Source organism: Rutidosis leptorrhynchoides, chromosome 9 (genome assembly GCF_046630445.1).
Source record: "Rutidosis leptorrhynchoides isolate AG116_Rl617_1_P2 chromosome 9, CSIRO_AGI_Rlap_v1, whole genome shotgun sequence".
NCBI classification, from domain to species: Eukaryota; Viridiplantae; Streptophyta; class Magnoliopsida; order Asterales; family Asteraceae; genus Rutidosis; species Rutidosis leptorrhynchoides.
The window spans coordinates 203,611,429-203,627,891 of record NC_092341.1 but is presented as its reverse complement, the minus strand read 5'-3'; positions in this window follow the sequence as shown (position 1 = coordinate 203,627,891).

The following is a 16,463-nucleotide window of genomic DNA, read 5'->3' as shown; positions in this document are numbered from 1 at the left end:
GTAGAGACAAAAGTTGGCGAGACGACAATGATTCTTTTCGTGATGGTAACAGTGACAATTATCGTGGATCAAGTTTTCCGCGGAAAAACAGCGGCGGTGCATACCCGCAAAATGACAGGTTTCAAGGGCAAAATGATAACCATGGGTATGGCCGTCGTGATCGCTATTCTACGCGAAAGTGGAACAATGAATCTTTCAATATCATTCAGATGCTAACAAAAACGCCTAAGGAAATTTTTGTATAAGAAAGAGTCGCTAAGTCTTTCCCTGATCCGCAGCCTTTGGGAGAGAATAGCAGGCGCGATCGGTCAAAGTTTTGTGTTTTCCATGATGATTATGGTCATGACACTAATCGCTGTAGAGATTTGGCGGAATTCATTGCAGAAGCATACGAGCAAGGCAAGCTGGACCATTTAATCGCACAGAATACTGCGAATGCGATTATAATGCCTACAAAATCTAACACCTCAAATGCATCAAATGCGGTTGAGCGAAAGCCTCCCACAGTGAGAAATCTGGGGGTAAATATGGTGAATAAGAAAGAAAATTAGCGCGGAATTCAAGTAATTAATGTGGTGGAAGTGCAGGGCAAACTGTCAGTACTTCAAATTTCTGAGCAGATTGTAAGTTGGAGGTACCCCTCCATTACTTTTCCTCCTGCAAGCTTAACCGAGGATGTTGATAAACCTGTGGTGGTTTCATGCCGCATTGCGAACACTGGTATAATGATAATGAAGGTACATGTGTCGATGTCATGTACGAACAATGTTTTAGCAAGTTGCCCGCGAACATTCAAGCTTTGATGAAACCTACTGCGGTTTCACTTGCTGGGTTCTCAGGAGAGTCATCCTGGCCTGTTGGCCAGTTGGAATTGCAAATGGATCTAGTTGATGACAGCGATGAGTCGCTAAGGCGCCAAGCTTTATTGAATCTGTACATAATGCGAAATCAACCGCGATTCAATATGACACTGGGGCGCACTGCTCTGTGCATGTTTGGCTCTATTCCTTCTACTATACATGGCATGGTTAAATTTTCTGCAAATAAAGGAATTGGCACGCTAATTACTGCGAAGATGGAGCCATTCTGCGCTATGATCATGGCAAATGCGAATATGGGTCTTGAAGGACATTCAGTTAATCCTGAATAAGTGCGAAATCTTAAAAGTTATAATGAGATGCTAAGGCAAACTTCATCAATGTATGATATAATATGCGAATATGATTGATGCGTTTATTTTTTAACCTTGTAATGCGAAACAATAATGAATGAGGCAAAGTTAATTTCAGTGTTGGTAGTTGTTTCTTTAACAAAGCGAATGCATTGTGTGTGGCCACACGTAGTGATAATTTCGCAGAATACAATTACTTATCTTTTATAACACTAAGTTAATGTTTGTTCTGCGGATACTTTAAGTAAGGTGGCATGGTTTTCGCTAAAAATGACCTACTTAAATGTTACTATAATGCAGAAATGCATTGCGAAATAATTTGTTAAAAACAAAGTGATGAAATTGCCCACTTGTGTTACTAATTGCGAAAGGATAAAATTTCCTAAGTATTTGATCTTTCCAATACTTAGATGCTTCACAATGCTAAATTTTCCTAAGGATCGATTTGTCGAACTTAGAAGATTCATAATGATTAAAAGATTGTTTCGTATAAAGTACGCTTTGTTATGTGGACAATAGCGAATGCGGAAATTACAAAGGGCAAGTCTGAATTATGAATATATGATAATGTAAAGTGCTATATAAATAAAAGAAGTTACAACTGCGAATGGTTAGTAATTAATATTAAGCGTGTAAACAACGCGGGTCGTTACAAAAAACGCAATTCAAGATTGCGAGAATACATTCAAAAGCTAGCTAAGTCAAATTTAAAGCTCTAATGCTTCAATATCTGCGAATGAAATGCCCTCGCGCTGACTAAGTTCCTCCAGGGCAGGTATGCTAACTTTCTCGCCCTCCTTCTTCGCTCTCTCGAGTGCTTCGCGAGCATCATCTGTGGCGCATATTTCTTTCGCCATGTCAGAAGGTAGAGGTTGAGAAAGATCGCCAAGCTTGCATAATAAATCATACCACTCACAGCGGGTAGCAAGTTTTGCTGCTTGGGCATACGCTTGAAATTTTTCAGTGACTGGATTGGAGTCCATCACTTTATCTGCGAAAGTTGGGAGATACTTGACCAGCTGTGCGAAATTTTGTTCCACAGTTTCCGCCCTCTTTTTGAGAATGACGTTCTCTTCCGCAGCCTTCTTTAACCGCGCCTCCGTCCTTTGCACTTTTCTCTCGCTAGAGTTGGCAATCTTCACAACATTATCATATTCATCAGACATTTCGGTGTAACGCTCCATACTGTCTACAGTAAGACAAATCGCGTTATAGCAATTATGCAATCGTTGCCTTGCAGCTTCAAGATATGATAAATTGTGGTATTGCTCTTTTGTATCCTTTGGGATAAATTTGTAAAGTTTGGGGTATAGTTGGTTAGCCAGTTCTGCTGCTGCGGTTTCTTCCGCATCATCTTCTCCTTCCTCTTCTCGATTAGATGCTTCTGCATCCGAAGGAAGTGATAAATTTTCGCGATCAGGCTCTTCAAGAACATCTGTAGGGATGCTCCCTCTGATGTTGTAGAGCGGGGTGGTTTCAGCGGATGACTCTGAAAGAACAACTATTACCAGATAAACAAATGTAGTGAATTTATGCGAAAATAACAAAGCGCATAATGAATGAATACTGCGAACTTAGCAATCACTTACTTGTTTCTTGTTCAGAAAGAGACCGTAGTCGTCTTTTGCGTGGAGTGGGGGCACCTTCCATAACTTTTCGTTTGCCGCGGTCCTCGCCACCAGTAATATAAGATGTATTGATGATTGGCTCATCAATAAGTATAATCTCACCGTCGCCATTTTTTAGGCAATGAGCAGGGCTGATCCTGCTGATATCGGCAGACCTCATGACAAGGTCAAGAGCAATCACTGCGAAAATATAAACATATAGTGTTATGTGAAGCAAGAATATACTGCGAAAAGTATGAAAAGTATTATGCAATAAGTTTAAGCGAAATACCATTTTTTTCCTGGTCAACCAAAAGCGCGTCATATTCGCTCCATGGCCATTAAATTGAAACTCTGCCGATGTACAGTGGTACATTCGAATAAGCTCGCAGAATTAGGCCTACGTTTTTGAGTGTCTTGAGAATATCATGCTCAAGATCATCAAGTACAGGTTTCTCATTGAGATTGGGATCAAGTTCTGTACACCATGTTTTTGGTGTGTTGCTGTCCACATTCGCGGTGTCGTTAATATAAAAGAACGAACCGTGCCAGTTGCCGATTGAGTCTTTCGGCGAAATCATTGTACCCAGTTTGCTGCGGAATGAAAACCATCCCACATCGTATAAAATCAGACTGTTACACGTGCGAAACACGTTTAGCAGCGGTTGTACGTTGGTGGCATTGTAGTACATCTCGAACAGCACAATTTTATTAACCGCATTCAGATGCAATTGTGCCACAGCAATCTTATAATACTCACATACACTGCGGAAGAATTGTGTCAGTGGAAATCGTAGGTTTCCTTGTGAGATGGCAGCCTCATAAACAGAAATCATCCCCTTAGGGGGAGTGTCAGCCCGTTGTTCAGCTGCGGGTGCGGTAAGAACAAATTGGGCAAGTGGCGGATACCACTCTTGTAGGGTTCGGAGTTTTGATTCCGTCATATAGGAAACATAACCCCCAGGAGTATGCATAGATGAAGACTACGCCATTTGTAATAAGGAAAATAAATCGGAAGTTGGAATTAAAGAAATTAAAGGTTGGATTCGTTAATTGCTTGGTACGATCGTGATTAGATGAATTTGATTGAAAATGAAATCGAGCGAGAAAGCGTAAAGTTTTTATGCAGATTATTCAGCTATTTATAATTGGAATTAAGGCGAGCAAGTGGAAAGGGTAATCATTACATTTAAACGGCTGAAATTACCGCAACGTGTAAACGGTAAATTTCTAACCGTTACAGCGTATTGATTTGACAGAATGGCGAAAGTTACCGTTGTAATTACGCGTTGGGCCTAATAAAAACAACGGTAATAAATGGACGGTAAAAATTATAAAATATTGCTTGTGAAATATTTTAATAAGCACTTCTTTATTTTTAGAGTTTATCATGATACATTTGCTTCGCGAAAATGTATCATAATAAACTGGGGCGACTTGATCATATACATAGCGTTGTATATGTATATTTTATTTGCTACAGGCCAAGAGCAGAATTACGCGGACTCTAAAGCCAAGATATGCAATATTCGCTGAAAATAAAGTGCAGCAGTTATGTTTCCGCGTTAATAAGAGACTGCGGTTTCATCCGCTGAGTTTCCGCGGAAGGTTAGGTAATTCGCAGACCGCAGATATCTTGAATACTATAAATAGGGAGCTTGGCCTCTCATTTATGGGTTGTTGATTCTCTGCAATTTTGCCCAGGCCTTTGTAATTTCCACTTGTGATCTTGCCCAAGGGATTTTTACATCGCGCAAAGGTGAATTATGTTAATTAAAAATTAAGACCGGGTCGGGGTGGTTGATCACTTGATAGTTAAAGTGAAAGACGATCATCGGGGCCCAAAATAATCATCAAACATTCCGTCCTCTATTATAATCTTATTGCACTCAATCCGTAATTAAGTAACGTCGCTAATTAAGGATTGATCAAACCCCATCCGTTGTAGCGGATGCTTTAGTACTTCGATGTTGTTTTATATCATGTCCAAAGGATTTCTCAGAATGATAGGGATATTCTTATATGCATCTTGTTAATGTCGGTTACCAGGTGTTCACCATATGAATGATATTTTTGTCTCTATGCATGGGACGTATATTTATGAGAACTGAAAATGAAAATCTTGTGGTCTATTAAAATGATGGAAATGATTATTTATGTTAAACTAATGAACTCACCAACCTTTTGGTTGACACTTTAAAGTATGTTTATTCTCAGGTACGAAAGAAATCTTCCGCTGTGCATTTGATCATTTTAGAGATATTACTTGGAGTCATTCATGACATATTTCAAAAGACGTTGCATTCGAGTCATTGAGTTCATCAAGATTATTATTAAGTCAATTATAGTTAGATATATTATGAAATGATATGCATGTCGTCAACTTTCGATGTAAAGCAAGTTTGTCTTTTAAAAATTAATGCAATGTTTGTAAAATGTATCATATAGAGGTCAAGTACCTCGCGAAGTAATCAACTATTATGAATCGTTTATAATCGATATGGACTTCATACAGATGGATTAGGACGGGTCAGTTTAGTTAGTATCAGAGCGGTGGTCGTAGCGAACCAGGTCTTGCATTAGTGTGTCTAACTAGGAGTTGTTAGGATGCATTAATGAGTCTGGACTTCGACCTAGTAGTTGTTAAGTTATATTAATGAGTCTGGACTTGAACCTGGTCTGCATGTCAAAAGTTTTGCTTATCATTTCTTGTCAAAATTACCTGCTTATCATCCTAGTCTAGACACATTTTACTGCATTGACTGCATGAATAGTGTATAGACAAAATTCATATCTTAGCGTATCTGTTACTGTAGACCTTGCCTGATATCTCTCGTAAATTTCTCCGTAATTTAAGGGATCCTGGTACTATATATATCTATGCATATTAAGCATTGAGAATACATCCAACTATCAATTACTGTCACTAAACTCTTCATACCAAAAATCTTTTCTGTGATCGCATAAGATGGCCTCTACGAATCGACCACGTTCCTCTAACTCCGAAGATAGCGTGACAGGAGCACACCAACCAATCAACTACCGTGATTACTGGATAAAATTGGGATGGGTTCGCGACATACTCATCCTATGGAAAAGGGAAGAAGGTACTCCATATCATGAACCGAATCTACCACCTAACCTTGGAGTACTCGACCCGCTCACAGGCGAACCTGTTCGCAACACCGTTTATACCCTTTTTGTAAGAATTTTTCCTCTTGAGGCTACCATTAATGGAACTAGAGAAGATATCCGACCTCTACCTCACACTGATAACCAACCAGGGTTAGTAGAAGAAGTTAAAGAACTCCGAGCTCGAGTGTTAACTTTAGAGAGCATGGTACGCAATTTGCAAGCACCAGCAGTATCACCAACACCAGTAACATCACCATCCTCAGTACCAACATCACTAGTACCACCAACAACAACATCCGCGTCACCAGCTTCGACATCTCATTCTGTACCTCGAATATAATCATCGTTCTGCATGACGTTCTACATCATTTATCTTCGTTTGACATAGCGATAATGTAATCTCTAATGTTTTAGAGATTATATATTTTTGTTCTAACGGTAAATCAAATGAGTTTAATATCATATTGACTCATTAAACCCATGATTACATCTGAAAAAAATATATAGGTATATATATTTTTTCATAAAGATTGTAATTAAAAATTCTTTCGTACAAACTGTTAATGGTGAAAATATTTTAACGGGTAGGTAATACCCGAGGAATATTTATATTTCACATTAATAAGTACACTGTACATTCTTTCAAATCTAATTCAACAATCATTTACTATTCTATTTACAACCACCGATATACGTATCCGTTCACCAAAGAATAACTATTTTCATTCAAATTCAATTTCATATTTGGATTTCGATCTATCAGAACCCAACAAGTGGCATAATGAAGAAAACATTGGACAAAAAAATAAAAAATAAAATTTGTTAGAAATAAATAAATTAACTATGAAGAATTTTGTTAAGAATTCACGCTAACTGTTCCTAGCTAACTTATTACATTTAATTATCGCAATTTATTATCGCAATTTTAATTCTCGAAATTTTATGTATCGTCATTTAATTTCTGTTATTTATTTTACGCACTTTAAATATCGGGACACGTATACAAGGTTTTGACATATCATATCGATGCATCTATATATATTATTTAGAATCACCATAGACACTCTATATGCAATAATGATCGAGTTCTCTATAAAAGGTTGAGGTTTATTCTACAATAATATATATAGTTTGAGTTGTGATCGAGTCTGAGACGTGTACACAGGTCACGATACGTATTAATTAATTCAAATATTATATATTAAACTATATATAAATTATTGGACTGTTAACTGTGGACTATCGACTGTAGACTAATAATATTGGACAATTAAAATGAATTAAAATATGGATTATAACATATGAAACTAAACAATTCTTCAAGTTTGCCACTTGATTTCATCTTAAACCTTATTTGTATTTCGACGATTACAATCCGCATTCATACCTTTCATGATTCTTGAAAACAACTCAATCGAGAGGATGAACCAACCGCACTTCATCTATGGAAGAAAAGATTGATGCATATATTTATGCACCTGAAAACACCCGGAACTTGAGCAAACGTTTAACACGTATTTTTGCTAGCTCCTTTGGCGTTGTTATTACCGAAAATAACTTTACAATCCCTTTCCAAATTAGCTAATTTTGTCACAGCTCCAACAAGTCAACTTCGATTTTTCGTTCTAAACAACCTTATTATAACATTGATATATATGCGTGCTCTTTTATTGTTACCAGGGAACTTTTTATATTCCACCATAATACCAGCAAACGTACCAGCAACCACATTGCTCCTTGGCTTAAATCTTTTCGATAAATCACTATTTATCTATTGAAGTCTTATCATGAACTCATCGGCATCTTGTAACGATAATTACCATACCAATTACCGAGAATTAGTAATCAGTATTTTGAATCTCGCAACGTTCCCACATCAACAGTTATATATATACATATAACATTTATCTCTTAGAATTATGATTTTTCCATTCTGAAATTCTGAGAAGCACTCAGTCTACAAATCAATACTTCAAAAAAAAAAATAAAAAAAAATAAAAAAAAGCTGAATACAGCAACAAAAACTGTACACGACCTTAACAGTCTAAGTTATAAAGATAAAGAATAAGTGTGTTGGCAAAGCTCAGAAAAGTTGGAACTGGAAAGCGGATTACGCGAAATTGTGAAGGAGACTGTGGACAAATTACAAGGACTAAACCTGTAGTTAACGAATTCAGATGATTCTGTATCTGATGAACTCTTCAGCGAATATATTGCTCCTTATTTATTTTAAATCCTTGTGAAAAGATTTTCTTCATTAACCTTCGATCTTAGAAGTTCCAAAATATCGTCATAAATATCTTCGATATTTCTGAAGATATTTTCATAACTATCCTTATCTGAAATTATTTATCTCTTCGTGCTATCAGTGTTACATCATATAAGAAACTGTTAGTTTCTATATTCTGTAAACTTTCGAGTTTAAACTATGAATGTTTGTGAAGTAGTGTTGGGAACTGAAGCATGAGTTAGTATAATATAATGACACTTGATCAACGTGATTATATTACAGTAAGTCATGCTGAGTTTCTAATGAAACATGATGATTCACAGATCATAACATCATCATGTGTCATGTTACATAACTTTTTCATTCTACATAACCTCCGAACATATCAAGAAGAATATATTCTTGATAGTTCTATCTTCTGTAATTTTGATAAATTTGAAAATCAAATCGTGCTATCACGTTCCACCCTGCTTAGAACATTATAATCATTCGAAACTCTATATCTACGAATTCTGGACCATTATTCGCTTGACTTGGAGTCGAGAAGAGAAAACAAGAGCATGGAGCTCCGAAAAATAAAGGAAAATATAAAGCCGATCACAAACACAGGAATTACAAACCGTGTATATCAATATTTATCGCAACATAAAGACATGGGAGAATTAAAAACATTATAACCCCAAGGGCGAAGTAGAAGAAAACAGATTCCTCCGGTGGTAATTGGAAAAGGAGAATGATTGTTGCGATAGTGAGTATAAGAACAAGAATCAGAACTGGATTAAGCATTTTCACAATCTTTTGAATTTAGGAATTGAGTATAGAAGTAGTGAAAACTAATGGAATGGAAAAGGAAAATTTATACTGGAAATATCAGACGTCGTAATCGGGACAGATCATCGCATTTAATTAAAGAGATCCTAATTTCCTTAAAACTCGAAGAATCAGATCTTATAAATTTCCAAAGATTTTCTCCTAAATTATTTGAATTTAGAAAATCCACCGTGACTACGTCAAAAGATAAATCTCTATCTCAATCTTTTGTGACAACTTCACTCGTACGCTTCACCTAATCGAATTGATTTATCTATATTAGTCAATAATGATAAAACTCTATTTATCGACTCATAATTGTCATGAAAACATTTTTATCGTTAGCCATGACGACCTCACTCAAATTTCGGGACGAAATTTCTTTAACGGGTAGGTACTGTGACGACCCGGACATTTCTGACCAAATTTAAACTTTACTCTATATGATTTCGACATAATAAGCAAAGCCTGTTAAACCAAGTCTCAAAATTTTTGAAATATTCTTGTACATTCATTTGACTTTGACCATTCTCGACGATTCACGAACAATTGTTTATAGATAAATAGTTATATGTATATATAAATGTATGTATATATAATAAATAGAAATAATAAGATATAACTGAAAGATCATTATCATGTAAGTAAAATAATATGCAAGATAATAATGTTGTTATTATGTAAATCTAAATATAAACATATATGATTTCTATATATATTTATTATCTTATGTATATTGTGATGTATATTAAAATATATGAAGATTTAATACTCAATATAGATTATTATAATAATAATTATTAAATATTACATAAACAGTGATATGTAATACTAATATATTAAATTACAAGTTAAAATATAATTGTTATATCAATACTATTACTTTCATTATTGTTGTTAATATTAAAATTAAGGTTAATATCGGTATTAGTAATGCTATTGTTTTCAATAATGGGTATGTAGATATAAAAATTGATACATGTAACACGTTATATCCTTATTATTACTAATACTATTATTAAATGTTATTACTACTTTCATTAATACTATTATCAATATTAGTATTATTAAAATTATTATTATTATTATCATTAAAGTTATAAACTTTTAATAACTTTAATATTATGATTATCCAAATAAAAGATATTAAATATAAGAATTATTACAAGAATGATTAAGATTATAATTTAGTTATGATATTAAATATTATTAGTAAAAATTATCATTTTTTATATCATTATTACAATTCACATATTTTTATTATTATTATTAATAATAATAGATTTAGTATTAAAATTTATTAAATATAAATTAAGCAAGGATAAATACAAAAGCTGTTTAATATCGCTTTCCATTCATGTTGAATCCGTCTGTTTGATTGAAATCTTCAAACAAATTAGTCAGTGTATCAGACAAAATTTGTTAGCGATACCTATCGACTTTTTTTTTATTTTTATTATTTTCTTTTTATTTTTCGGTAATTACAAACGAGACCCACAACCCTTCTATATAACCATCGAATTACTCTGAGATATTGATTAAGTTAACCAAATATCAATCCTCACTATCAAAATTGTATCAATTTGTAGCTGTTTAGGTCAATCGAATTAAACAGAATTAAGAAAGAAGCACGACATCTCTGTTCTTGTTTCCTTTTTTCCAAAAACTCGATTTCATAACACATTTCAAAATGTATAAATGTAATGTTGTTAGTAATCCTCAAAACAATCTTTCTGGAAAATATGAGTTTCCAAATCCTCTTGTTCATTTCGAATTTTTGAGTCAAAGGTTATGAATAAAAAGTCAACCGAGCATTCTAAGATCAAATTGAAGCTTTAAAAGTTATTTCCATTGAAATTGAGGGTTCATAAAGTTTCTAGGAGAGTTTTTAAACCTTTTTCATGTTTTAATCTTTATCTAAAACTTACTTAATTTTCGAAATCGAATTTGAGTTTGATGTTTGGGTTGTTCTTCTTATTTTCGAACTGTAATTACATTTTTATTTATTCTATTTTTTTTTATTTAAGTTAAACAACCCCTATGATTTGTTTTTATTACTAGTGTTAAAATAAACGAATTTTGGTAGTGAAATTATTCTCTGGTTGGTTTTCAACTGAAGAAGAAGAAGAATTAGGGAACAGTTAAATAGGAGTTAAAGAAATAAAGGATTCGTATAATTTCAGAAAGCTAGAAATGGTTGGGTGGTTAAGGAGGGTTACAGTTGAATGGGAGGTCTCGGGTTCGAGTCCCGTTTGGGGCATTCTTTTTATGAAAGCTTTTTAGAAAGGGGTATACTCTCTAATCTTATTTTGTATAATTATTATTACTATTATTATTGTCATTAGTATTATTTTTATTAATACACTTATTATTATTGTTATTATTAATGATTGTTATTGTTAATAGTACAAGTCTTATAATTATTATTATTAATATCACTAAATTAAGTATTAGCTACCATTTATTATTATTATTATCATAATTATAAATATGATTATTATTATTATTATTATTATTATTATTATTATTATTATTATTATTATTATTATTATTATTATTATTATTGTTATGAAATTAGTTATAACTTTAAGTTATAGGAACTATAGATATAGATTACGAATTTTACACAATGTTTATGATAAAATTTATTATTACTAACACTGTTATTATTATTATCATTATATTATCAAAGTAAAGTATCATTATATTTAAAATTTTTAAAGTTATTATTTTTATTAAAACTATCATTTTATCAAAAATTAGTAAAATTATTATCTTTATCAGTAATAAATTAACACTGTTATTGTTATTAATATCATTATCATTAGTATTATCATTCTTATCATTCTTATCATGTTAGTATTATTACGAATAGATATTTTTATACATTACAATAATATTAATATTACATATCACTATATTTTTGTTATTAAATAATATTAACTAAATTAAATGTAAAATATATCAATCAAAATATAAAGATATATATTTTTATATATAAATCTTAATATAAATTGGTATTATTAATATGTTATAATGAATATTAGTGATATAAAATATATAAATTAAATATATTAAACACATAATTTAACAAGTATGATTATTAATAATAATATATAAAAACTTATTCAAATACGATTATATGTTTTAATATATATATACAAATGATATAGGTTCGTGAATCCGAGGCCAACCCTGCATTATTCAGTTGTTAAATATAGTCATATGTATTTTTACTACAAAATACATTAGGTGAGTTTCATTTGCCTTTTTACCCTTTTTATTTTTGGGCCGAGATTACATGCGCAATTTTTATAAATGTTTTACGAAATAGACACAAGTAATTGAAACTACATTATATGGGTGAATGATCGAAGCCGAATATGCCCCTTTTTACTTGATAACCTAAGAATTAGTAAACCATTCTACTAATTGACACGAATCCTAAAGATAGATCTATTGGGCCTAACGAACCCCATCCGTTAAAGCGGATGCTTTAGTACTTCGATGTTGTTTTATATCATGTCCGAAGGATTTCCCAGAATGATAGGGGATATTCTTATATGCATCTTGTTAATGTCGGTTACCAGGTGTTCACCATATGAATGATATTTTTGTCTCTATGCATGGGACGTATATTTATGAGAACTGAAAATGAAAATCTTGTGGTCTATTAAAATGATGGAAATGATTATTTATGTTAAACTAATGAACTCACCAACCTTTTAGTTGACACTTTAAAGCATGTTTATTCTCAGGTACGAAAGAAATCTTTCGCTGTGCATTTGATCATTTTAGAGATATTACTTGGAGTCATTCATGACATATTTCAAAAGACGTTGCATTCGAGTCATTGAGTTCATCAAGATTATTATTAAGTCAATTATAGTTAGATATATTATGAAATGATATGCATGCAGTCAACTTTTGATGTAAAGTAAGTTTGTCTTTTAAAAACGAATGCAATGTTTGTAAAATGTATCATATAGAGGTCAAGTACCTCGCGATGTAATCAACTATTATGAATCGTTTATAATCGATATGGACTTCATCCGGATGGATTAGGACGGGTCATTTTACTTGGTATCCACACTCTTCCTTGAAAGGACAATAAACCTTGAGGGCCCAACGTAATAAACTCCATTTGCCCCATGATCCCCTCTTCACGTTTACTATGGACAAAATCTTTAATTTGAATCTCACCGATTTTTTCGAGAAAATCGTTAGTAATTATCATGCGCAACAATCCTAAATGAATCGCCGGATGTTGACTCTTTCGACTTAACGCATTCGCGACTACATTCGCCTTGCCTGGATGGTAAAGTATCTCACAATCATAATCCTTCATCACATCCATCCATCTACGTTGACGATAATTCAAATCCCGTTGATCAAAAAGATGTTTCAAACTCTTGTGATCCGAATAAATCGTACACTTTGAAATGTCCCGTTCATATTGATTATAAACGTTCCATATTAATTGATTTCGTTGCGAGGTTTTGACCTCTATATGAGACATTTTTCAAAGACTGCATTCATTTTTAAAACAACCATAACCTTTATTTTATCAATAAAGTTTTTAAAAACATTACGTAGATTATCAAATAATGATAATCTAAAATATACTGTTTACACACGACCATTACATAATGGTTTACAATAGAAATATATTACATCGAATATGTTTCTTGAATGCAGTTTTTACACAATATCATACAAACATGGACTCCAAATCTTGTCCTTATTTTAGTATGCAACAGCGAAAGCTCTTAGTATTCACCTGAGAATAAACATTCTTTAAACGTCAACAAAAATGTTGGTGAGTTATAGGTTTAACCTATATATATCAAATCGTAACAATAGACCACAAGATTTCATATTTCAATACACATCCCATACATAGAGATAAAAATCATTCATATGGTGAACACCTGGTAACCGACATTAACAAGATGCATATATAAGAATATCCCCATCATTCCGGGACACCCTTCGGATATGATATAAATTTCAAAGTACTAAAGCATCCGGTACTTTGGATGGGGTTTGTTAGGCCCAATAGATTTACTTTAGGATTCTCATCAATTAGGGTGTCTGTTCCCTAATTCTTAGATTACCAGACTTAATAAAAAGGGGCATATTCGATTTTGATAATTCAACCATAGAATGTAGTTTCACGTACTTGTGTCTATTTTGTAAATCAATTATAAAACCTGCATGTATTCTCATCTCAAAAATATTAGATTTTAAAAGTGGGACTATAACTCACTTTCACAGATATTTCCTTCCTCGGAAATAAGACTTGGCCACGGATCGATTCACGAACCTATACAAATATGTACATATATATCAAAGTATGATCAAAATATAATTATAACCATTTTTATTATATTTTAAAGATTTGAGTGTATTAAGTCAGTTGTCCTCGTTAGTAACCTACAACTAGTTGTCCACAGTTAGATGTACAGAAATAAATCGATATATATTATCTTGAATCAATCCATGACCCAGTGTATACACGTCTCAGGCTAGATCACAACTCAAAGTATATATTTTTTTGGAATCAACCTCAACCCTGTATAGCTAACTCCAACATTACTACATATAGAGTGTCTATGGTTGTTCCAAATAATATATATACATGGGTCGAAATAATATGTCAAAACATTTGCATACGTGTCTATGGTATTCCAAGATTACATAATATATTAGAATACATGGATAATACAATATAAGTTAGCTAGGATATGATTTGTATAGCTTTGTTAAACATTTCCCGTAGCTAAAAATATCAAAAATATCCAATCTTCTTTTACCCATAACTTCTTCATTTTAAATCCGTTTTGAGTGAATCAAATTGCTATGGTTTCATATTGAACTCTAATTTAAGAATCCAAATAGAAAAAGTATAGGTTTATAGTCGGAAATTTAAGTTACATGTCAATTACTAAAGAGGTAGTCATTTCTGTCGAAAGAACGACATCTTGATGACCATTTTGAAAAACATACTTTCACTTTGAGTTTAACCAAGATTTTTGTATATAGTTTCATGTTCATATGAAAAATAATTTTCCCAGAAGAACAACTTTTAAATCAAAGTTTATCATAGTTTTTAATTATCCAAACCAAAACAGCCCCCGGTTTCACTACGACGGCGTATATCCGATTTTATGGTGTTCATCGTGTTTCCAGGTTTTAAATCATTAATTTGCATATCATATAGATATAGAACATGTGTTTAGTTGATTTTAAAAGTCAAGTTAGAAGGATTAACTTTTGTTTGCGAACAAGTTTAGAATTAACTAAACTATGTTCTAGTGATTACAAGTTTAAACCTTCGAATAAGATAGCTTTATATGTATGAATCGAATGATTTTATGAACATCATTACTACCTCAAGTTTTCTGAATAAAACTACTAGAAATGATAAAAATGGATCTAGCTTCAAAGAATCCTTGGATGGCTTGAAAGTTCTTGAAGCAGAATCATGACACGAAAACAGTTCAAGTAAGATTTTCACACGAAATAAGATTGTTATAGTTGTAGAAATTGAATCAAAGTTTGTATATGAATATTACCTTGAGTTAGAAAGATAAAATACTATAAATAACAAAGGTTCCTTGATCTTAGATGATTACTTGGAATGGATTAGAAAGCTTGAAAGTATTCTTGATTTTTATGAAACTATACTTATGGAATTTATGAAGAATACTTAGAACTTGAAGATGGAACTTGAGAGAGATCAATTAGATGAATAAAATTGAAGAATGAAAGTTTTTGTAGGTATTTTTAGTCGTTGGTATATGGATTAGATATAAAGGATATGTAAATAAGTCATGAATGATTACTAATATTTTTGTAATTTTATGAGATATTTCATGCTAGTTGCCAAATGATGGTTCCCACATGTGTTAGGTGACTCACATGGGCTGCTAAGAGCTGATAATTGGAGTGTATATACCAATAATACATACATCTAAAAGTTGTGTATTGTACGATTACGAATACGGGTGCATACGAGTAGAATTGTTGATGAAACTGAACGAGGATGTAATTGTAAGCATTTTTGTTAAGTAGAAGTACTTTGATATGTGTCTTAAAGTCTTTCAAAAGTGTAAGAATACATATCAAAACACAACATGTATATAAATTCTAATGGAGTCGTTAAGTCTTCGTTAGTCGTTACATGTAAGTGTTGTTTTAAAACCTTTAAGTTAACGATCTCAATTAATGTTGTTAACCCAATATTTATTATATCAAATTAGATGTTAAATTATTATATTATCATGATATTATGATGTATGAATATCTATTAATATGATACATACATTAAAATATCATTACAACGATAATCGTTACATATAAGTCTCGTTTCGTAATTCTTGCGTTAGTAGTCTTGTTTTTACATATGTAGTTCATTGTTAACACACTTAATGATATATTTAAATATCATTTTATCATGCTAAATATAGTGTATCAATATCTTAATATGATACATATGTATTTAGTA